The following is a 24771-nucleotide window of genomic DNA, read 5'->3' on the forward strand; positions in this document are numbered from 1 at the left end:
TTTTCTTGATTCCAGGTCCAGTACTCTATCCACCTTACCACTTAGCTGTCCCAAAAGGTATAGTAGCAAACACAAGATGGCATTTATATAGAGATCAACTAGGATGATACAAGGACATAAAAGGCTTGGTTGAAGAAACCAGGGATATTATCTTAGAGAATAAAAGACTTACAGGGACGTAGATATTTGTATTTGAAACCTTTAAAGGACTGCCATAGGAAAGGAGAAACAGACTTGTTCTGTTTGGCCCTAGAGGTGAGAATTAGCAGTAGGTGTAAATAAGTTCCTTATCCCAATGAAAACACATGTTCAGTCCCTATTCTTTTCCCCATGCTGCTGTTAGATCACCATATCACTAACATTAATACTGCAGGGTAGTATTTTATAATATGAAGTTAATTGCAAAAAATTTAAGTATTTAAATTTAGAATATGAGAAGTCTAATCCTTTAATGGAGTGATGTAAGTAAAAAGTGTTCCCTCTAGAGCTATAAACTGCTCAACTATTTTAAATGAACTATTTCTTCAAGAGTAGCCTGAAAAGGGTAATTTGGCCTAAATACATGAGTATTCTGCATCCAAGAGGAAGTATATTGTATTTTATTCGGCTTATTTAGCTATAGAATTGGTTCTATTTTGTAGATTATTAAAAAAAGGCAAGACTATGCTCTAAATAGACAACATAGCCTAATCTAGTTAACAGATAATCTCTAAGGTCCTTTCCAGATGTTAAAACAAAAAACACAGTGATCCATTGAGTTACATGAGGTTGAAATGATGTAGAAAACCAGCCATAGTTTCTGAGGGAGGCTTCTGATACAGTGTTTTCCATTTTCCTTAGGGTTCATCACCAACACCTCAGAGTACTTTCCTGTCAACTTCATGCAAAGTAATTATTTTAATTTTATAGTATGAACAGATAGATATATAAAGCAAAGTGACTTGCCTGGGGTCATAGAATTAGTAGGCGATGAGCAGAGAAACAAGGACGTGGTTAGCAGAAATCTTTGGTCTCCTTATCCTTTACACTTCCTTGACAGTATCTACATCAAGCCAAAACCCCAGTAAGAAACTTTTGAAGTCTTCAGTGCTACTTGTAAAAATTTTTCTAAAAATGCAGGTAGACTTTGGATTTTACTATATTGTAATCTCTAATTTCTTTGAGTAAACAGTAAAAATAGATCCATTTCTACATCTTTAACAGTTCCTTTTAAAAATGGTATCAACTTGAAAATAGAGATTTTTAGATCCACACAAATTTGCATTTTAACATTCTTTTTTTTTTTAAATGTGCAAATTGGTGAGTGGGAGATTTGGAGAAAACAATTCATGTTCTAAAATTTTTAAACTAAGGGTGTTAGGTCATTGCAAGCTCAGTGGGTGCCAACACTGTGGGGAACCTGTCCACAAAGCAAATGTAATCTTCTGTTAATGCCACCTAAGCAATAGCTAAAACAATGCAATTAAACACATAAGACTCCCCTACTATATGTCATATCTGGAATATTGTACTTAGTAGTGGATGTCACATTTTAGGAAGGACATTGATAGACGGAAAGGAAAGCAGACGAGGGAAACCAGGATGAAGGGCCTAGATTACGCCATATGAGAAAGAATTATGGTTACATAATCTTTCCAGAGGGGTCATTAAAGTTGCCTTCAAGTCTTTGAAGAATTCTCACATGAAAAAGGGATTAAACTTGTTCTGACTGGGCCTAAAGGACAAAACTAGAAACCAGGGGGGACATTGAAGAGAAGCAGATTTAAGCTTGATGTGGGATCATTTTTCCTTACAATTTTAGCTATCCAAAAGTGAAATGGGTCACACTTTCAAATGATGTGATAATCAAGCAAAATTGGGATGATCATCTCTTGGGAATGTTGTAGAGGGATTCTTGTTCAGAAATTAATTGGACTAGATAGATATTCTTTGAGATTCCTTTCATCTCAGATCCTGTGATTGTAACAATATGTCGATCAACAAGCATTTATTAAGCAATTACTGAGCACCCAAAAAACAGTCCCAAAGGTCGCATTTTAACAGGGGAGACAACATGAAAACAACTTATGTACATATAAATGGAAGGAAATTCAAAGGATAGGCAATAGTATTGGGGAGGGCAGGGAAAATAACCAAGAAAGGCTTCTTTCAGAGGTGGGTTTTGACATGAATCTCAAAGAAAGCTAGGGAAACCAGAAAGTGAAGGTGAGGAAGAAAAGCAGTCTAGGCCTGGGGGACGACCAGTGAAAAAGCAAAGAATCAGAAAATAAAGTGCTGTGTTTAGGAACAGCAAGAAGGTCAGGGTTATTGGAGGGTGGTATGTGTGGAGGGGAGTAAAGTATAAGAAAAGTAGTGTACTGAAAGGTAGGAAGGGGTGAGGTTATGAAGGACTGTAAAAGTCAAACAGCATTTTATAGTTGATCTCAGAGGTAATAGGGAGTCAGTGGAGTTTATCAAATAGAGAAGCAACATGGTCAAATGTGCTCTTTTGGGAAATCACTTTGGCAGCTAAATGGAACATGAATTGGAGTGGGGAAGAGACTGGGGCAGGGAAATGAGCCAGAAGGTTATTTTAGTATTCAAGGCATGAGGTGATAAGGGATTGTACCACAATATGTGAATTGAGAAAAGGGGAAGTATCCAAGAAACATTGTGAAGGTAGAAGCCACAAGGCTTGGCAACAGATCAGATATGGGGCTAAGTGTGAATGAGTTGAAGATTAACACCTAGGTTGCATGCCTAGGTGACTGGGAGAATGGTGGTGCCCATTGCTAGGGAAGTTTGAAAGAGGGGAGAGTTTAAGGGGAAAGAGGAGGAATAGCTATGGACATGTTAGGTTTCAGATGTTTTCAGGTCATCAAATTTGAGATATCCAAGAGGAAGTGGTGTAGCATATGCAAGGTACTAGGAGGCAATATTCCCACTTTACTCTTAAGTCGGCAAAATGATATTGAAATACTGAGTTGAGTTATGAGTTCTACATTTTAAAAGATTTTGGGATACCAAAGCACATAGAGAGAAAAGGCACCCAGAATAGAGAGGGCTTGAAAACTTATGTTATATGAAGAAAACGTAAAGCAATTACAGGTCATTAATCTTGGATTTATCCAGCCCCTAGTATGTGTCAGGCACTATACTAGGCACTGGGGATAGAAGTGTCAAAGTAATTAATCACTGCTCTTAGTCTTAACATTCTACTGAACAGATACATAGTGTTCACAAACAAATTGAAAGTGATTTCTCAGAGGGAGGGAAGGAAGAGCCCTGACAACTGGAGGATGCAAGAAAGATGTAGTAAAGGAGGTTGCACTTATCTTGAACCTTGAAGGGACCTAGAGATTCCCAATGGCAGAGGTAAAGAAGAAAAGTCTTCCAAGGCATGGGCACAGACACAGGCAGGAAACAGAATGAAGTGCATGAGGAACCAGAAAGAAGGCCTATTTGGCTGGACTGTTGAGTATATGGGAGTATATGATGGGGAGTAATGTGTAATTAACCCAGAAAAATGGGATAAAGTCAAATTGTGAAGTGTTTTAAATTCTCAACAGAGGAGTTTGTATTTGGAGGTAACAGGGAGCCACTGACACTTGTTGAGCAAAAAATGTGCCGTAGAACTGTGTTCTTGAAATACCAACGTGGCACCAGTGTGGATGGTAGAGTCTGAAGAGGATGCAGACAGGTTGCAGAAAGACCAATTTGAAAGTTATGGTAATAACCCAGGTGAGAGGTGTTGAGAACTAAATTAACAGTGATATGAGTGGAGAGGAGAAGAATGCAAGAGAGAATGGAGGAGGTAGAATGAACAACTGATTAGACAGTGAATTAGATAATGAAAGTTAAGGATGAAGCCTTGGTTGTGAACCTGAGAGATTAGAAAAATGGCGAAGATAAGACTAGGAGAATTTGGGGAAGATAAGAAGAGGTTTGATCCCATCTTTAGTATATAAAGGGCTGCCATATGACAGCATTAAGATGTTTTGAATTGTACTGAAGGACAGAAGTTAAATCAAAGGGAGGCAGATTTTGGCTTAATTTACTAATTAGAGCTGCCTAAAATGAAATGGGCTGTTTAATGAGGGAACTCTCTGTTCCTGGGAGTATTTTGAGTAGATGTCAGAAATTATTGTTAAAAAGTTCTGTATCAAGGATCTAAGACATCTCCAAAGGCCTCATGATGGAAAATGCCATCCACATCCAAAGAAAGAACTATGGAGTTGGAATGCAGATCGAAGCATACTATTTGCTATTTTTTTTTTCTTCTGTTGAGTTTTGTTTCCTCTTTCTGGTGGTTCCTCCTATTGGTTCTGATTCTTACTTACAACATCACCAATGTGAAAATATGTTTAATAGAAATGATATATATAGCCTATATCAGATTGTGCGCCGTCTTAGGGAGGATGGAAGGGAGGAAAGGGGAGAAAAATTTTAAACTCAAAAGCATATGAAAGTGATTGTTGATAAGTCAAAATAAATTTTTAAAAAAAGAATACATTAAATTCCTCTAAAAAAAAGATTTCTGTATTGAGAGGTTAGAATAAATAATCCCTGGAGGTCCTTTAGAGAGAAGCCTAAGATTCTGTGATTCATTTTACTCTGAGTGTCCTAAAAAGAGTTGAGGGGGGAAAATTAAGTTACTACTTACATCTTTATGTTGAAGCGAAGCATTTTCACTCTCTTTCTAAAAAATAGATAATTGATATAACCATGCTAAGGATACTTGAAGATAGATATTCTGATTGGTTTTAAAAAAAAAGTTGAGAGCTGTAATATGGTACAGTGGATAGAATGCTAGAATTAGAGCCAGAAAGAAGTAGATTCCAATCCTGCCTCACTTAATAGCTATGTGACCCTGGGTCAAGTCAATTAACCTCTCTAAGCCTTTGTTTCCTCATCTATAAAATATAGAAGTGTTGGATTAGATTGTCTTTAAGATCCTTTCCAGCTCTAAATCTTAAATCTGTAATCTGTGATACAATGAACAACAAAAACTAACAGCTTAGCACCATACTGCTAAAGCATGACCTGTTTCCCAAGTCATTAACTCACTCTCTCAAGGAATTTTAACATCCTTAAATTGTGAACAAGGATATCAGAAGGTAAATTAGATTCTTATAGAAGAATATCAGAGAATACATATTTAGTAATTTGAGCAAGTTCAAATAAGAGGTGAAAATGTTATTTATTTTAATCTAGTCTGTCTTAGAACATGCCAGACATTAAAAACACTAAATGTTTTGAACCATGCACAATACTGGCAGTATTACATTTCTTGGTCCACTTTCGAACTTTCCCCTTTGTATGGCTTATTTTAATGCCTCAGTATTCACATAAAACAAATAGAATCTAAACCAAATGAGTCATCTGTGTGCATCCAGAAAGTTGAGTTATCTTATTGAGCTGTCCTCTGAAGTTCTACCATATGAATTGTAAGCCTGAGCTCTTAAACAGTATATGCTCAGATCATTATAAATAAATAAGACAAACAGCCATGCTCCATCTGTAGGTTTTTCAAGAATCAAGTTCCAGGGAGAATTTTTTAATTGTAGTTATTTATATTAAATTTTGATTTATAAAATTGTCTGATCAACATTAGCTAGAGAAAATAAGTTAGATTGAGAGAAATAAGGGCATTATGCAGTTAAAAACCACAAAGATTCTTCAACTTAAAATGTAGTACCCAAAGTATTCCACAGTAGTTGAATTTTAAATAAAGACAATTTGTTAGATCAGTAGACAGTTTAACAAGCATTTACTGAGCACCTGCTGAACGAAAAGGCCTAGAGGATAGACATTTAGGATGCATAGAGTGAAATGAGACATTCTAGACTTTAAGGAGCTTATGGTCTAAAGGCAGAAATAAGGTATGTACACAAATAACAGACATCTTTCCACTTAACATAATTAGTTCTGAGAAAATATTAAGGGGGCATAATTAGTTCCAAGGAACAACATTTATATATGGATAGTAATCAGTATGGAGAGAATAAGCTAGTCAATTCAGGGGAATTAAAGCCACTGGGGCACGAGTTAGCTCAGATAGTTACCAGTCATTGATCTGTCTTGAGTGATGGGTTATAATATAAAGTTTTCATAAGAAGATTTCACATTATTATAACTAGAGTTTGGTTATAAACACTATACATGACATCCATATGACTAATAGAAATTAGAATTTGATAATTGTAGAGGAGAAAGGAAACCTAAGCTTTTCCTGGTTCTTGAAGTTGTTTTGTATTTATCCTGCATTTACTTAACTGTGGGCATATTGTATCCTGCCCAATAGAATGTAAACTCCTTGAAGGCAGCAGGGATTATTTCATTTTCATATCTGTATCCCCTGTAACATAGCACAGTACTTACGACATATCAGACGTTTGATAAATACTACTCGATTCATTGATTCACAACTTTAGGCATGTAGTCTGTGATTCTTCCCTTTTGCTCGATAAGCCGCCTAGCATTTATTAAATGCCTACCGTGTGGCAGGCACTGTGCTATGCAGTTACTAAGAGTCCTATCAACTCCATCTCATTTTGTTGTGGTATAGTGGTGAATTCCAATACTAAATTTGCAGGCAAAAGACCTAAATTTTACTATCTTTGGAAAGGTTACTTCTCTTTTCTAATTTTTATTTTTCTCCCATATGAAATGAGAGGGTTGGATTAGATCAGGGCTGAGGGCCAGCCTGACAGAGGATTTCGGTGGGGGTGGGGGGGATGTAGGGTTGCCACTGTGACTTCTCCTGTTTGTCATGTGGCCCTCGGGCAACCAACCATCATTGACCTGTGTCTAGTCTAACCTGTCTGGTGCCAGAAGTTTACAAGTTGTGCAGGTCTGGATTAGATGATCTCTAAGATCTCTTTAAAATTCATCCTTTTCCTCTCTGTGCTACCATTCTTTTTTTTTTTTAAACATTTATTTTTTTATTTTTTTAGGCAATTGGGGTTAAGTGACTTGCCCAAGGTCACACAGCTAGTTAAGTGTCAAGTGTTTGGTCTGAAACCAGATTTGAACTCATGTCCTCCTGACTTCAGGGCCGGTGCTCTATCCACTGCGCCACCTAGCTGCCCCACTATGCCACCATTCTAATGTTGTCCTTTTATTATCACTTGCTTGGGTGATACTACTATACTCTCTGCCTACTTCAAACTTTCTTCATACTATTTCCAGAATAATATTTCTTACGTTTTTGTTATGTTACTCTTCTGCTGAAAAAATTTCCCATGGCTGCTGCCATTGAATAAAGTCCAAATTCCTTCAGCAATTTTCAAGGTACTACCCTCCCTCTCCAACCTTATTTCATATTAACCCTCCATAAACTCTACCTGCCATTCAAAGTGAACTACTCCCTACCCTCACCTCCCCCCTCAAAAAAATACACTATACCCTTTCCTGACTCTAGGCCTTCAGGATCATGCAATTAATTCCTACTCTTGGAAAGTCCTCCTACATTCAACTTTTCCTACCTATTTAATATCTTAACCATCCTTTTAAAAACCAAACTCCAAAGCCATCCCCTCCCTAGTTTTCTCATCTGACTTCACATTAGTTTTTTGGTTTAATAACTCACGAATGTATGTATGCAACATTTTCTGTTGTTGTTCAGTCATTTTTCAGTCGTGTAGGACTTTCTGTGACCCCCATTTGAGATTTTCTTAGCAAAGATATTGGGGTGGCTTTTCATTTTCTTTTCCAGCTCATTTTACAGATGAATAAACTGAGGCAAACAGGGTACAGTGACTTGCCCAGGGTCACCCAGCTAGTAAATGTCCTGAGGCCAGATTTGAACTCATGAAAATGAGTCTTCCTGACTTCAGGCTTGGCACTCTGTCCACAGTGCCACCTACCTGCCCAATGTAACATGATATTATTTACATTTTTATCATATCCTTCTTTAAGCTCCAGGAGGGAGAATCTTACCCAAACTTTGTATCTCCCCAAATGTCTCTAATAGTAGTCATTTCTATTTTTTTAATAAATGAATGAATGAGAGAGAAGAAGGTAGTAGTGGAGAAGCACAATAATTAACTTCAAATATTTGAGGGATCGTGATTTGGAAGAATAATAATGTCCTCTGTAGGTGGCTCCAGAGAATAAAATTAGAACCAATAAGTAAAGATTATTTAGGGAGGTAGACCCTTTGTGTGGTGCTCCTCACACTTTCCAGTCCTAGAGAAATTGTGTGAGCAAAGGCAGAGGCCAGGAAGCACAGTAAGTTCCTTCCTTAAGGGTAGGAATTTGTCTCAGTTAAATCTTCCCAAGCACCTGACACATTTTTCTCCACACACTAATACATGTTTGTTTTGTTGTATTTATTTGCTAAGTAATAGGAGCCACTGAAGGTTTTTGAGGAATGCTGTGAGCAGAGCTGTGCATTAGGAAGATTAATCTGGCAGCAGCATTTAGGATGAATCAGAAGGACAATAAACTAGAAATGGAAAACCCTCATCTTCCACTGAGGGTTGGAGGCAGTGGTAGAGAAGGAAAAGGGGAGACATATACTAGAGATATTATGGAGACAAAATCAACTTAGGACTTCGAAATTAAATGGGGAAGGAATGATTGAAAATTATCAAAGGATGTGAGGTTTCAGACCTAGGTTACTAGAAAAATAATGGCCCTATTCATAGAAACTGGGAAGTCACAAAGAATTGTTGGCAAGGAGAAGATAATGAGTTACGTTTTTGGAAAGTTAGAATCTGAGATTGTAATAGGACTAAATTTACATTCAAGTTGCTAGAAACAGGAAAATAGCATGGCAAAAGAACGTATCACACCTTCAACCCTCATCCGGATAGTCAGTCAGCCAGCTAACCAGTATTTATTAAGCAGGCACCTACCATGTAACAGGTATTGTGCTAAGTGCTGGGAATACAACAAAAGGCAGAAACATTCCCTGATTTCAAAGAACTCATAGTCTAATGGGATAAACAATATGCAGACAACTATACAAAAGATGTATACAGGATAAATTGGAAGTGATCTTTGGGGGAAAGCACTAGTATTAAGAGGGGCTTGGGAAAGACTTCTTACAGAAGAGGGGATTTTAGCTTAGGCTTGAAGGAAACCAAGGAACTGGGGAGGGGGAGGGTGAAATAAAAAGACAGAGTTGTAGGCGTGGAGGACCACCAGTGACAATTTTCTGTGTAGAGAGGGAGTATCTTATGAAATGATCACCTAGGAGGCCAGTGTCACTGAATCCTAATGGCAGTAGGGGTCTAAGTTATGAAGGGCTCTAAAAATCAAACCAGAGAATTTTATATTTGATCCTAGAGGTGATGATAGGAAACCTCTGGAGTTTATTGAATAGGAAGGCGACACAGTCAAACCTTTAGGAAGATGAATTAGACTGCTGAGGGGAGGATGCATTGGAGTGGGGAGATCAGGCAGAGATATCAGCCAGAAGGTTGTTGCCTTCAGTATGAGGTGATAAGAGTCTGGTGGCATATCAGAGTAGAGAAGGAGGCATACGAAAAGATGTTACAAAGATAAAATCCACAGGCATTGTCAACTGATTGAATTTTGGGTATGAGAGTGAGGAATCTAGGATGTACCCTGTGTGGCAAGCCAAGGTGAAAAGCAGAGTGGCAGAGCTCTTGACCTTAATAGGGAAATTACCAAGGTGGGGAGTCCTGGGGAAAAGATAATGAGTTCTTTAGCACGAGAATGAAGTCAGGAAGGCCTTGGTTTGCATCCTGCCTCAGATACTCTCTGAGCCTTTGACTCCTCTTTCTATAAAGTGGGGATAATCAATAGGATCTAACTAGGTTTTCATAAAAATAAGAGAAAATGAATGAAGTGCTTAGCTCACATTGCTATTTGTTCCTTTAAAATATGGGGCTGGAACTAAAGACAAGCATAAAGCTGGAATTACAGGTCAATAAGGGTGATAACTTGAAGACATTGAAGCAAATGATACCACTAATGCATGTACAGAGAGAGAAGAGAGCTGCTCACAAGTTATCAGAATTAATTCTGTATCTAAGAGACAAAAGGAAAAACAGAAGTTAAATCAAAGTTCTGTGTCATAGAAGCATATAAAGAATTGTGAAGGGAGTGATGGTACATTCAGCAGTGTCAGAGGATTTAGAAGATTAGACCTGGGGAGAGACCATTGGGTTTAGCAATTAGGCAGTCATTCCTGATAGTTTAGTATTGGGGAAGAAACCAGATTATGAGGGGTTGAAGAATAATTAAATGATGAAGAGTGGTAGGCAATGAATGTATGATATTGCATTCTAGAAGTTCAACAGAAAAAAAAAGGAAAAAAGATGGAATTTATAGGTTCAGAGGACAGTATTTGTTCTCACAAGGGAAGACCTGAGCATGTTTTTTGGTAAGAGACCAAGTGGAAAAGGAGCCACTGAAGATGGCAGTGGTTTTTTTTTTTTAAGTAGTATGTAAGGAGGCAGCTCGGTGGTGCAGTGGATGGAGCAGCGGCCCTGGAGTCAGGAGGACCTGAGTTCAAATCTAGCTCCTAGGAGATTTTTGCCCCGGGGAAGACATTGTCCTGGGAAGTTAAGGAAGGGTTAAGAGGTCCAAGGATTTCTGCTAATCACATCTTTGGTGGTCCAAGGTACTAGAAGTGAGGGAAAAATTTTAATATGGAGGGTTCCTATTAGCTATTTTCTGGAGTAGACATTGCCCAGGGAAATTAAGGAAGGGAGAAGAGGTCCAAGGATTTTTGCTAACCACATCTTTGGTGGTCCCCAAGGTACTAGAAGAGAGGGAGAAATTTAATATTGAGGGTTCCTATTAGCTATTTTTAAGGATTCCTATTAGGCCATAAGAATGGCCTGAAAATCATAAATCATATAAATAAGGCTTAAATGTAGTGCATTTGTGGGGGGAAAAATTGCCATATTCACAGGTTTGAACAATATTCTGTTTGGATATGTTTCCACTAGCCGATTGTGTGTATACTATGTCAAACTGAACAGTTGCTGACTACTATGAATAATTATTGAAAATTCATAAGTATTGAAAAAAGAATATATTTTTAACTTCACAGTTAAATCAAGCATTTGCAGCATATGCAAGCATATCTTAGGTAATTAGGTAGAATGAGAAGCAGCTTCATTATGGAACAAATAATTTTAATTTTTTGTGAGGAAAGGGAAGGGAAATAGCATTTATGGAAGTTCCTACTATATGCAAGACACTGTACTAAGTCTAGACCTATTAAATCATTTGATCTTCACAACAACTATTCAAGGTAGGTGCTATTATTGTCCCCATTTTACAGTTGAGGAAACTGAGGCAGATAGGTTAAGCAACTGGCCCAGGTTCACACAGCTAGTAAGTGTCAGAGGCCATATTCTGTACATTAAAAACAAAAATGTTACAAAATTACAGAAAAAAGAGTATCGCTAAGGATGTATGACAGTTAATTTAGTTATTTGAAAATACAGTGAATAGTCCTTCCACTTTACTACTTATAATATTTATTTTTTAAAAAAAGAATAGTTTAGAACTCAATTATTGTACAATATAGGTCAGTAATGGGCTAGAACACCAGAGTAAATAAGTATAGAAATTCCATATTGAGCAGGACCTATTTAGGTGTCTTGAACATAGCAGATAAAAAAATATTTGTTAATTGGATTTAAATCAGTGTTAGGCATTAAAACATTTGTATAGCCCTTGCTACTGGGAAGGGTGAGGCTGGTAGATTTCAGGAGTTATGAGCTGCAGTACAAATAAAGCTCTGTCTAAATCTACCACCAGTAGGATGAGCCCTTAAAAGTAGGGGCTCACCAGGATGCCTAAGGAGGGAGAAGCTGGCCCAGATTAGAAGTGGAGCAGATCAGAGCTTTGTGCCAATCTGCACTGAGGTCAGGTCTGTGAGTGGCGCCTGTACTTCAAGCCTAGGTGACATAGGGAGACCCAGTCCCCACACACACACACACACACACACACACACAGAAAAAATTTGATTTAAACCAGCAAAATGTTGTTTCTTTTAACATATACAGTATAAATATAAACTATTATCATAAGATTTTTGGATTTTTTTTGTCATTGTGACAAAATGGTATTCTACAAAAAACAAAACTACCATTAGCAAAATACAATTATTTAAACCCTTTAGGACTGGTAGCACAAATATACCACTTCAAAGGAAAACCTGGCCCTACACACTATACTGACTTACCTTTCTCTATGACCTAGGTTCTGTTATTATCCTAATTTTGCAGTTGAGGAAACTGAGTCAAATCACTTGCTTAGCCAGGGTTACACAGCTAGTAAGTGGGAGGTTAATAGGACATACAGGATAGGAATGAACAAAAACTCATAAACACCTTAGACATTTTTCCTCTCTGCCTCATTTTCTTCAACTACAAAATAAGGGTAGTGGATTCTGTAATCTTCAGGTTTCCTTTTAGCTTTAACAAAAGCAAGAGTATATAGGAAAATGTTAGACTCTAGGCAGATTTTTCAGAATCACATGTTGTCTCTTTAAATATTAGGTCATGAGGCCAGGTTTAGATACTTCTAAATGTATATTAATAGTCCTTCAACCTTGGTATTTAGTTACTTATTCACAAGACTTGGTCCATCTCTTCCTCTTGGTACCTTGGTAGCAGAGAGTTTTAAAAATGCTTTCCATTAAGCAGTGGAGAGCACATCTTTCTGAAAGGGCATTAACAAACTGGAAGGCATCAGAGGGAGGTAAGCAGGGTAGTAAGGAGTCCTGAAAGTGTACTAAATGATTTTGGTTAAGAGAATTGTGGATGTTTAACTTTGAGAACACTAGACTTAGGGATAGATATGTTCAAGACAAAAAAATGTCTTGAACTATTTGAAAGGCTCTCATCTGGAAAAGGGATTAGACTTGTTCTTTTGCAGTGGGTGGTAGTTTTAGAGAGGCAGTTTTAGGCTGGACATAAGGGAATACTTCCTAATAATTAGGGCTATTCAGTGGTGAAATGGGCTCCTTCAGGAGATAAGAACGTTCTAACTGAAGAGTCTTCAAGCAGATGCTAAATGACCTCTTCTTAGTAAAGGGGATCCAGGCTTCAGGTCCTCACATTGGCCTAGTTGACCTCTGAGGGCTTAGACATCATGTAATTCTGATTCCAACAGGTAATGGAGAAGGGATCAGAACTGTGTTTTACTCACCCAGTGAAATATCAGGTTATCAAATCATGACCCAGTTATCTTCACCTAAACAAAATGAAAAAATGGGTGTTCAGGGAAGTGGGAATTAAAAACCAGAAGCAGTAGAACCACTAACCTGCCTAAATTACAGTTTTCAGAAAGTACTTACTTCTATTAGATTACCAAAATTTCCTCTAATTCTTGCTACATTTTCAGCAATGAATTTAACTGCTCAAAACCAATATATTTTTTGAAGTGCTCCTGATTCAGTAATCTCCACCCCACAATGGTCAGATTTTAAAATTCTTAGCCTTCAAGAGCCCATCTTTTTTTAATTTTTTTTTTTTTGCCAGTAGAGGAGTCATACTATCAACTGTTTAAAAAATTTTTCCCTCTTTTTCCTTCCTAGTTTCACCGTATCAATTAGTTTTGGCCATGAACAGCAGTCTGGGAAATAAAATAAACTTAAGGTATTGATCCTAATTAAATTTATGAAAAAAACACCCAACACATATTTCTTCACTTCTGTACTTTACACTGCACACACCTTCAAATAAATTGAATCAGTTAACACTCAAACTGTATCACAGAACAGATCTTAAAGTCACCAGGTCAAAGGTTCTTCGATGAGACTGTTAAGAATATGAAATTCAGTGATTAAGCCCTAGTTTTACAAATAAGTACCAAAAGTATACTAGCCCTCCTTAGGATTTTTACCACTTTATAAAGTATAAACAATATGCTCTACTCTGATATATTGTTGTTCAGTTATTTCTGACTCTTTGTGACTCCATTTGGGATTTTCTTGGCAAAGATACTCTGATATAGGTAGTAAAATAAAACCCACCTTTGGCAAATAATTTTAAAGATTGATGTCTTTTTAGAGAGCTTATTGACCTAAGCATCTGTCTTACAAGTTGGAATACTAGTAACTTACTGGCAGTGAATTTAGCAGTTTTCAGAACATCCTGGTATCACTGTGAAAGATATTTTAGTATTCCAAAGGATCCAGAATTTCTTTTGTGTGGGTACACACTCTCCTATAGGGATTCCATAGGCCCCCTAAGTCAATGAACACATTTCATCAAGTCCCCTGAACCTGGACAGAAAAAAAAAATTAATCTTTATTTTCATTAACCTCTAACTGAAATTTGGCATTTCCTTCAATTAATTTAGAATTCTGAAAAGGGGTCTACAGGCTTCATCAGATTATGAACAGGATCCATGATACAGAAAAGATTAAGAACCCCTACTCTATTAAGAGTTATTGTGACCAAAGAATTCATCATCCTGATGACTCTATAAACTTAGTTATGCTAGTCTTTGAACAGGCACAATGTCCCCTTCACAGAGCCAGGACCAGAGCCTTTCTCAGCTTGATAGGACCTTCCCCAGAGTATGTGTTCCATTAGAAAGTCTTCAAGAACCTAGCACAGGGAGAGGTAGGAATTTAATAGAAGCTAGTGGATAAAATAAAAATTCAGTTCAGTAAACATTTAAGTGCTTCCTATTTGAGGGGCACTCTCAAAAAGACAGTTGTTTCCTTCAAGAAACTTAATATTCTGCCTGAGTATATAACTACACAGCTAAATAAATACACAACCCACTAGGTTGTTCAGTTCCTGAAGGCTATGACTTTATTTCTCTTTCTGTTTTTTGTATCCTCAGTACTTAAGCACAGTGCCCGGTGCATAGCAGGCACTTTAAAAATGTGTATTGGCTGTCCACAAAGTAATTTCAGAAAGAAGCCTGTACTAACAACTAGTAAGAATGAGGAAAGGCTTCTCCTTGGAGGTGGCAGGTGAACTTGAATGAATCTGGGGATTGTAAGAGACCAAGGTGAGGAAGAAATGCATTCAAGCCTCGAGGGCAGTTGTGCAAAGATAGGTTGGTAGAAAATGGCATGTCAAGTTTCTGGAAACAGCTAGTAAGCCAGGTAGCCAACATGTAGAACTTGTAAAGGGGCATAATGTGAAATAAGTCCAGAAAGATAGATGAGAGCAATTATGGGAGGTTTTAATACAAGGTTGAGGAATTGGTATATCCTTGAAGAAATAAGGAGCCATTTGAGATTTTTGAACAGGGGAATATATTCAAACCTCTATCTTAAGACATATTTGTTTAGCAAAGCATAGATTTGGAGACGGGTTTAGACTGGAAACAGAGAATAGGAGGACATGGCAATAATGCATGGAAAGATGATGAGAACCTGAAGTGAGGTAGGGGATGTGAAGTAGAGAGAAGGGGATGCACAGGAGATGTGGAGACAGAATCAAGACTCAAAACTAATTGGATAGAGGGGGAGAGGGAAAGTGAAGAGTTGAAGAGTTGACTGACCTTATAGGGTAGTCACTAGAAGGATGATGGTGTGCCCAGATCAGAAACAGCATAGTGTGGGAAAGAAATGTGTAACATTAAGCTTAGGTCAGGAGCAACTTTAAAATCTCAGGAAGGAGACAGACAGAAAAAATAACCAAATGAAAATCGAGCAAGTTGAATTAGATGGCCTGTGACCGTCTTTCCAGCACAAAATCTATGATTTAGCGGACACAGGGGAATGGACGAGTGAAAAGGGATCACTTTACTTGGCAAATAACTGGCCAGAAAAACCTGAGGACCTTTTTTTTAAAAGCTGGATGACCTAATCATAGGATTGTAGACATAGAGCAGGAAGGGCTCTCAGTTGTCAACTGGTCAAACTCTCTCATCTACAGATGTAGAAACTGAGACTTAGGGAGGTTAAGCGACCTGCCCACGGTTACCCACGGGTAATAAGTGTTGGAGCCACCCAAGTCACCCAGAGCCAGTGAGCTTTCCACTGTAACATGATACCCACATAACTTCAAGTAACGAACAGAAACTAGGAAAATAAAAGTGGGCCTGTATACCCCACCATACGCCTAAATCTTAGTTCTGTTCTGAGTGCTGATAATTCAGCTTACCAAGGACTGCATTGAGACTTTTATTGGTGTAGTCAATAGTAGTAATTAAAGAGGAAGGGATTTGTGCAAGCAATCTCTCTTGAACAATGGGTCGTACACACAGGCAGCCTAGAGGGAAAGAGTCAGTTGATCCTCAAAAACCATTCCTTCCAAACTCCCTCAGTAGTATCTAGAGATGCCACTAATACCCGCTTGTACTGTGGCTTCGGGCAGCACGCGTCTGCGCCGGCTGCAGCGCAGAGACTGACGATGTGCTCATACAGAAACACACTCATCTCATGGGTAAATACACACAGTCTCACAAGCATTCTTTTTGTTCGGAGTGTTTCTAAAGGGTCGGTTGCCCACCGTTTTCTTTTACGTTTATCCAAAACCACACTTGTTTACTTCGATCAGTTCATTAAACGGCAAACTACCGACAGACGGTTGCTGCGTTGCTGCAGCAGTTGGCTAGATCTCTGCGGCTGAGAGGCGTGAGGGAGGACGCATGCGCCATCACAGCAACTAAAGGATGTTGAAGTGGGGGACGCGGGGCTCGAAGAGTTTGATGCGCATGTGTGAAAGACTCGAGGGAGGGGGTGGAGCGTTGGGTGGGGTTTTGCGCATGTGCAAAAGTTGTTGCAAAGTGGAGGGGGGAGGGATGAGGGGAGAGGTATTGACAGTAGTAGCCGCCCGCGTTCCCGGCATGCCCTGGGGCGGCGGGGTTGGCTCTAACGAATTTGAATGAGGAGCCCCTGCGCTTTCGGCGCCATTTTCGAGTGATGCCTGATCGCATCAATTCAGCGGGAGAGACTGGTCATTCTGGTCCGGGTGGAGAGTCCTATGGAGAACCTGTGAAAAATCACCAAAAAATCCAAAAAAATTTCCTGTAGATGGACGCGGTTCGGGGAGCTTCTTTGGGGCCAGCGCCATCGGTAAGGAAGCTGAGGAGACTGTGGAACGCCACCAGGGAGGCGGCAGCGGCGGCAGAGGGGGAGGGGGCTCTGGGGAAAGGGCGCAGAATCCGCCCTCTCCCAGGACAGGAAAATTCCCCCAGGCGGAGGACAGGGGCTAACCCGGGCGGGAGGGATTGGGCGGCGGCCGGTGGGATGTGGCGGGAGAAGGAGAAGTGGAGGTGGGGGAGGGGAGCTTAGTTTGAGCGGGACCGGCTGAGCCGCGGCGGTCGCGCCGAGGCCGCCACGGGATCTGTCATCCCTGCTCCTCCGCGAGAGCCAAGGGGAGGGGAAGGCAGGGCGGGGGGCTGCGGGTCCTGGCGGCCGCGCTCCTTGACAGCGTCTGGCGAGCTGTCCCTTGCGCTTCTCCCGCCGCGCGCTCGCCGGGACCACGCATTTCTGAGTTTCCAGGAGCTGGGTGCCCCGCGCCCTTCTCCCGCTCCTCTGACGGACTCTTCCTCGAGACAGGAAACTTGGAGGGGAGGGAGGGAAATTCAAGAGCCTAAGCAACCGGTGTCCGGAGACTGGGCAGTGTGCGGAGTTGGCTGCCCGCTGCCCAGGTAGATAGTTGGTCTTCCTCGCGAGCCTGGCTCCGGACGTCCCGCAGGGAGGGCTGGACGCCCTGCAGCCGCTGCCCCCCGGCCCAGTTCGGGTTGCTGGCAGCGAGGGGACTTGTAACGGCGCCTAATTTCTCCCCGGGGGGGCCGGGGGTTCGGAGGTGGCACCGCTGCTCTGGTCTCTTGTTCTCTCCTGCGGTTTGTCGGGTTTGGTTTTGTTATCGTGGTGGGGTGAGGCTTCAGAGGTGCAGCTCCCTCCTTTCTCTGCGGACCTAGTTTACTTCTGTTTCTCAGACACGTCGCAGTCGGAAAAGGCGATTTGCCAAGCGTCCCCCCCCCCCCCGAAAAGTCTTCCCTTGGACTATTGGATGATTTATCCACCTCCATCTCTTTTAGAGAGCGCGCCTGTCTCCGTGGGGTAAGGAAGTGTTACTTGTCGTTGGCTTAATCGCTATAGGTTGAAAATCTTCAGGATCTTTTTGCTCAACAGCTCACGAATGACCGTGGTGATTGCTTTAACTTCATTTATGTAATGCTTTATGTGTAATGTACCTTGCAAAATTCTTTTAGTGAAGATACGTGTTCTAGATTTAGCTCCCCCTTTCCTCTAAATCGCCCGATGAACCCCTCTCTGTCGAGTACTTGGCATGTGGGGCGCTCGCCCTGGGAAGATGGTTTTTGCTTCAGTTATTGGGTTGTTCACCAGGGGAATAATGATGCACGGCGAACACAATTCACGCACTGTTAGCTGGGGACTGGACTAAATTTTGGGTTTATTCCGGAATTACTATCTGGATGGGGGGGGGGGGGGGGGGGGGGGGAAGGGGGGGCCCGCCGGGATGGACTGGATCGGCTTTGCTAATTGGCCTTTTCAAAAGAAGAAATGTAGGGGAAAAGTGGCCTGATGATTTTCAAATTTTGTGTAGTATTGGACCCAAAAAACACGGGACTGGAGGGTAGATCTGTCTCTTGCCCCCCTGATTGGCTGGCAAGAAGCGGTTCGGGAGTTTGAAGGTTGAACTGGATGGTGGTATTTTCGATTTCCCCTGGTCCCTGGGCTAATTAATGTTGAGAACCTGTAAATTTTACTTAGGACTCCTGTAACTTGGAAATAACTAATTCATGGAAGGTGACCAGCGAAAAATAGTGATTAAGTTTAAAATCGTTTTTAAAAAGATTTTCCAGTTATCTAAAGTTTGTGATTTTAAAACAGTAGAGACTGACTTTACAAAATATTGATCTAAGGCAACACATTTAAGACTATTATTTTGAAACCTTAGTTTTCATTGGTTAATGAAGGAAATAGGCATTTTTTAAAATTACCTGTTAAATTTAGACTTTATTTACTTTTATTTTTATTTAGGTCTTTTTTTCTTTTGAGAGAAAAACATTCTATTTGTGTGAGTTGAATACACAAATTTTTTCATATATATTCACATATATATTTACACATGTATTTTAACCTAATTTTAAACTGAAAAGCTTTTCCTACTGGTTTTCCTGAGTGGGAAACAAAACTTTCGTAAAGATATTTTATAAAAAATATCATTAAACACAAGGTTTGGTCAGTCTGCCATTAATTTTCAATAAATTTGTGCTGCTTCATACTTTAGATCACAAAATAGGTAAACATTAGGCATATGTGTACATCTTATTTCATATTTTTGGTGAATTTACTACCAAGAAATGGCCCTGTCCCTTCTGTAATTTTATTTTTTAGTAACTTGTGTTTGTTTAAATACTATTAGAAGTAGATTGTTTTCCGATTTATTTCTGAAATTGTCATTCTCATTTCAGTTGGGCAGGATAAAAGAAAGGTGGGTGTGGTTTTCAAAGAAAAGTAGTAAGCGCTGATAAACCAGGTGACTGTAGATGCTGTACAGATAATTTTTTTGTATTTCCTAGGTAGATTTTCTTCATATTTTAATTCATATAGTGTGACATTTTCGTTTTGTTCTTAAATTCTCACATTAGGTAAAGGATAAGTTCTTAGAAACATTCAAGTAATTTTTAAATAAAATATTTTAAAGAGACATACTTTTTTATGACACCCATATTGATAAATTGAAACTATCTTGTGATCAGACTAATAGCATTGCTTATAAACAGAATCTTGTATGTTTTTCATTTCTAAGTTGGAGAGTTTCAAGGATATATCATTAAAGGAGAGGGATGACCTTCAAAAAATTTTTAGGGAATGAAAGTATTAAATTATCACTTACTAGAATTGGATGTGGGTCATAATTTTGTTTTTTTACTTTTCATTTTCTTTAAAGCTGTTAGGGTTTTCAGAAGGTAGGAAATTGTTGGATCTAATAATACTGGTCAAATTTAAGTATTAAATATATAAAGTGCCATTATTTTAAATTTATTTTGTGTTTAGAAATTCTTTATGTGAAAAAGGTGATAATTTCATGAATTCTAGATGCATCAAATACATCATTTTGAACTCTACATATGAATGGGTGTTAATTGATAATGATAATAAAAATAACCAGATTTTAATGACTTCTTTAATGTGATTTCTAGTAACAGTGAAACTTTACTTGGTTTTTGTGATAAGTAGACATATATTCCAACAGGTGTAAATTAGAAATATGTACTTATACGCCTTTATTTCTATACAGAACAGTATTTTATTTATTAGTATACGTGAACACTAGTACTCTGCCAATAATAGTGGTTATTATATACTGTGATAATAGAGTGGTTTTACTTTTTATTTAGTGTCCTGTTTACTTGTAGTAAGTTATTAGGGTACTTGGCTAGTATCGTGTGGGTTACCAGAATATATATAAGTATAATTATTAAAATATTTTTATTTATAAATGTGTATTTTTAGTTTAACCATTCAGTCAAGCAACATGCATTGATTAAGTGCCTACTATTTGCCAGGTACTGTGCTAAGCAGTGGGCATACAAAAAATTCACCCCTCCCCCATAAGAAAAAAAACCCCAAAGTTATGCAAGATCTAAAATGAAATTAATTTTTCATTGGAAGAAAATGTAATTCTTTTCTTTTGCTAGGATACTAACATTTTATGTATGTAGACTTCTGTAGTACAACATTGCATATTTTTCCAGTCACCTTAGTAATTGATTTTTTAAATAATCAATACCACAACCAGTGGAAGAACCAAAAACACTTCGTTTTCAAACTTTTTCCTTTTGTTATATTTTTAACTGCCTCCTTTTAGGGAGTTGTGAAGCCTTTTGTTTAGAGTTTTCTATTGTAGTGACTTCAGTCATAATAAAATGTAACCTACAGAAAGAAGTTATTGTAGAATAATTATATTTACCGAAAGGAAGAATGTGATAAAAGATCTAGTGTCAACTTTCTTTATTTTTGCATTCAGTAGTTTATAAGCAAATCCAAATTAAATCGCCAATTTGCTTTTTTTCTTTACTTTTTTTTAAATTAAGGAACATGAGTTAACAAAATTTTGTCACTTTATTTGTCCAACTGTTTTAAGTTGTGTTACTTGAAATTGGCCCTTGTGTCAAGACTTCTGTCTTTGTTTAATGGAGCTTAAATCCACACATGTATTGATTTGTTTAACCCTTTCTAGAAAGAATAATATGACTTTGTCTGATTTTACTGGAAGAAGGATGTTAGATAACCATGTCTTATTAGAGATTTGATGGATCTGTGGTTTTTAGAAGTAATTATGGTATAGATTTTTATTTTATTTCTTCAATAAATGCCTCCCCTGACATTCCTCCCCTACCCCAATCTTTTAGGACTAAAGGAGTTCCAAAGCAAACCTATGCTTTTATTCAGGTACTAAGTATTTGAATTTTGAATTTTCAAGCAATATTTCTATTTAATTGTAGTTTATTAAGTCCATTTATAATTAGTTTTTATTTTAAAGAAGTAGCACAGTAATGCTAGGTCATCAATATTAATCATATTCATGCACATTCGTATCAGTCTGATTTATTGTATTTATCTCTGAGGATTTTTATTTTTCAATCACCATGTTTCCTAATAATGAGGGAAATTGATATGACCCTCATTAAGTTGCTTTAATATCTAAAATAACATCAACCTTTTGAAACAAATCAGTTATTTGAATTTACAGGCTTCAAATATGTCTAGTAAAAAAGGTCTGAATTCTATTCTAATATTTTTCGTAACGCTTCAAGATGTTTAATGTACTAAGAAACAGAGAAAATATTTATTTGTGCTATCAGAAAGAAAGTTGCTCAAATTTTTAATTTCCCCTATTACTGCTGCATTTGTTCAGAAGCAAATCCCAAAATATCATCCAGAAATAAAGTCTTTCCAGTAGAAATAAAAATTAAACAGAAAACTTTAACTATGTACTTGTATTTGTGAAAGTATTTTCTTAACAATGAGAAGTTATTTAAGAATGTTTTCTTAACAAAATAATGTATGATTTCTTAACAGAATGTGAAATTACACAATATTCTTGTACCACATTTGAAATTTGATTCCTTATGTTTTAGAATTCCTTCTCCACCTTTTCTCCTTACCCTATACATATGACATTAATATGTGGTTTATAATGTGCTTAATTTACTTTCATTACCCTTGTCAATATAATATTGTTTAATTTAACGATCTAACATTTTTTCTTGGATTCTGCTTTAAAATAGCATCCCTTATATAATTTTAAACTCACTTAAGAAAATGTATTGAAGTGTATACATACATATGGATAAAAGTTAAATAGGTAGAAATATTTTAGTTGGTCTTTGGAGGATTTTGCATGTTGAAGGAATACTTTTAGATTTGCTTTTGGACAAGTGTTGCATTTGAAGGAAGGTTTAAAAAATTTTGAGAAATAAAGATGGTTTGAAATTTTTTAAGAGAAAATGGAAAATTTCAAGTAATAAAGTTCACTTTAGTTAAATATTTGCCATCATTCTTTGATGATATAAAAAATAGCATTTAAAATCTGTTATCATTGGAACATCAGAAAGCTAAACAATAAATGTTAAATGGGAAGTGTACATTTGGTCACATCTTTCTTAGCATGAGACAACCAAAATGATTTGGCCAAATAATCGTTTCAGATCTGTTTCTTGCTTGTAAGTAAGAGTATCTTTTTTGCATAAGTTTTGATTGAATGGACTCATACTATGGTCTTCCCTTCATGTTTTCTGTAATCTAAACTTTATTTCAAAATTGGTTATTAAAGACTATTATAGTAGATTACATAATAAATGCTTCTTTGGATAAATTCATTTATATTTGTATCATTATTTAAAAAGTTAATAATTTGGTGATAAGGTTGGTTAAACAATTTGTCCCAAATACACCACCATCTTTTTGGCAATTTAAGGTGCGGTGTATTTTAGGAAGAGTAGTTAGCCACTCTAAAATTATGAAACTTTTTTAAAAATGTAAAATAACATTTTCAAGAGTAACAAGTCTTGGGTAGTAATTCCAATTATCCAAAATCACAACTCTTTTAGAGGTGTGGAAGTACCCTACCTAATTAGCAATACAATAGTTATTACAGATTCCTCCTATCTTTCCCCACTCTTCCTACTTTCTGAAATGAATGTTGTAGAAAGAAATGAAAGCAGAAACATTAATCTGATTTGAAGAGGCTTCTGATGATAAAGAAGCATATCACAGGTGTTTCTAATCAGCCAGTCTTTAAAAAGAGCAGTATTTTTCACATTAGGACTTCCCCTGAACATAAGCAAGGTGAGGGTCATTTTGATGACCTTACATCTATGTTTAAGGATCAGCTACAGAACTGTGGGTGTCGGAAATCTGTTGAGTGTCTTCGAGCTATAATACATGACATTTTTATTGCAGGTTTTGACCTTTCTATAGAGAACTGATTCTGGAGAACAACTTAACTTCTGTGATTGAAAACCCCTGTGTTCTACGTGAAAAGAGATGGGAGATTAAGGTAGATTAATGAATTTATTACTTCTGTGGTTTCATATTTAAGAGCTCAAATTTTTGTGTTTCGCTTTTGATATATGATTGAATTGTTGATGTAGTTTAGGATTTTAGTAAAATTAAGCAGACTAACTTTTCATTTGTGAAGAAAATTTTAAATCAGCCTCTCCATTAAAAAAAACTCTGTGAGGAGTCAAGTTATGTGTAAGAAAACTGAGTTTGTAAGCAGTTTTTGGAATTACAAGAAATTTACCACAAAGTGATTCTCTTATGGATAGTTTCTCCAACTGAAATTTTAATGGGAGTGAGAAGGGGGAAGTATGCGTAATTAAAGTGGTTTTTCGTTTGTTTGGATTTATTCTTTTGTAAATAAGTCATTTTGTGGTTTACAGTAGATTTTTGTTGAAAGGAATTAACATTTGGATAGTTTTGAAAAGTGGGTTCTAGATAGCTTGCAAAATTAATTTTCAAGAAATATTCATTGGTGTAATTAACAGAATAATGTTAAAAGAAAAGAAATGAGTATGAAATTAATATTAAGTCAGTCTAGACAAGAATGCCAGTTTGGTTGAAACTGAAAACCTCACTTTCATTTAAGCAACAATAGTCTTACATGGAGCAAAATGTTTAAATTGCTCAAATCACAAATTGTAACAAATGCTAATTTTATGTGCTAAATCTTAGAATAGCATGCCTTTTAATGCCTTTAATTTTGTGGCAAATGATTTAATAATGAACTTTTAAATAACAATTTATATTTTTCTGGAATCTTTTCATTTTGGTCTGGGACATTTGGAAATTTAAGCTAATGACAAGGGTTTTCAAAATAGGAACTTTTAGTCTCTTAATTTAAACATACTAAACAGTACAGTTAAAATATTATCAAAAGTAGTAACATTTTCAAATAATGTCATCTTAAATTTTTTTTTATATTCCTTACCAGAAGGTTCTTTATATCAATTTTTTATAAATGGTATAATTTGAATTTTAAGATAACTGAAGTATAATTTGTTCTTACAAAACTTATGTTTGACATTTTTAAACAGAACAAAAAATATAAGTTTGATTTTTAGTGTTCATAAGGTTTTTGTGTTTTTTTTCCCGTTAAGTGTTAATCTCTATTCCAATATATTAGTCTCTTAAGTCGAGGAAAATCAATCTTTTAACCTTTGGAGTGAATGAAATCATTATAAACATATTGTAAAGGTACTTTTATGACTAAATCACAATTTTTTTTTAATTTAAACTTGTAGTAGTAAACACATGGGCTATACAAAATGTTTGACTATTAAAATAAATATGTTGTGTCTTTGATTAGAGTACAGTTAGGATAAGGATTAGTAATTTTTCTCTTT

The 24771-nt window shown here is 37.2% G+C and overlaps 1 long non-coding RNA gene across 9 annotated transcripts in view; it reads left to right on the forward strand.

Annotated features, from left to right (window-relative positions):
• LOC114039230 overlaps positions 1-24771 on the forward strand; it is a 123376-nt gene that overhangs the window by 35887 nt on the left and 62718 nt on the right. For 8 of the 9 annotated variants that reach the window (XR_003568640.1, XR_003568642.1, XR_003568643.1 and 5 more), the window contains exon 4: positions 23327-23423. This is a non-coding gene — a long non-coding RNA (uncharacterized LOC114039230). Of the gene's footprint in view, positions 1-16766; positions 16958-23326; positions 23424-24771 lie in introns of those variants that run through there. The other variant, XR_003568637.1, reaches the window with a different exon arrangement.

This window comes from Vombatus ursinus, unplaced genomic scaffold, assembly GCF_900497805.2.
Source record: "Vombatus ursinus unplaced genomic scaffold, bare-nosed wombat genome assembly UNPS02011700.1, whole genome shotgun sequence".
NCBI classification, from domain to species: domain Eukaryota; kingdom Metazoa; phylum Chordata; class Mammalia; order Diprotodontia; family Vombatidae; genus Vombatus; species Vombatus ursinus.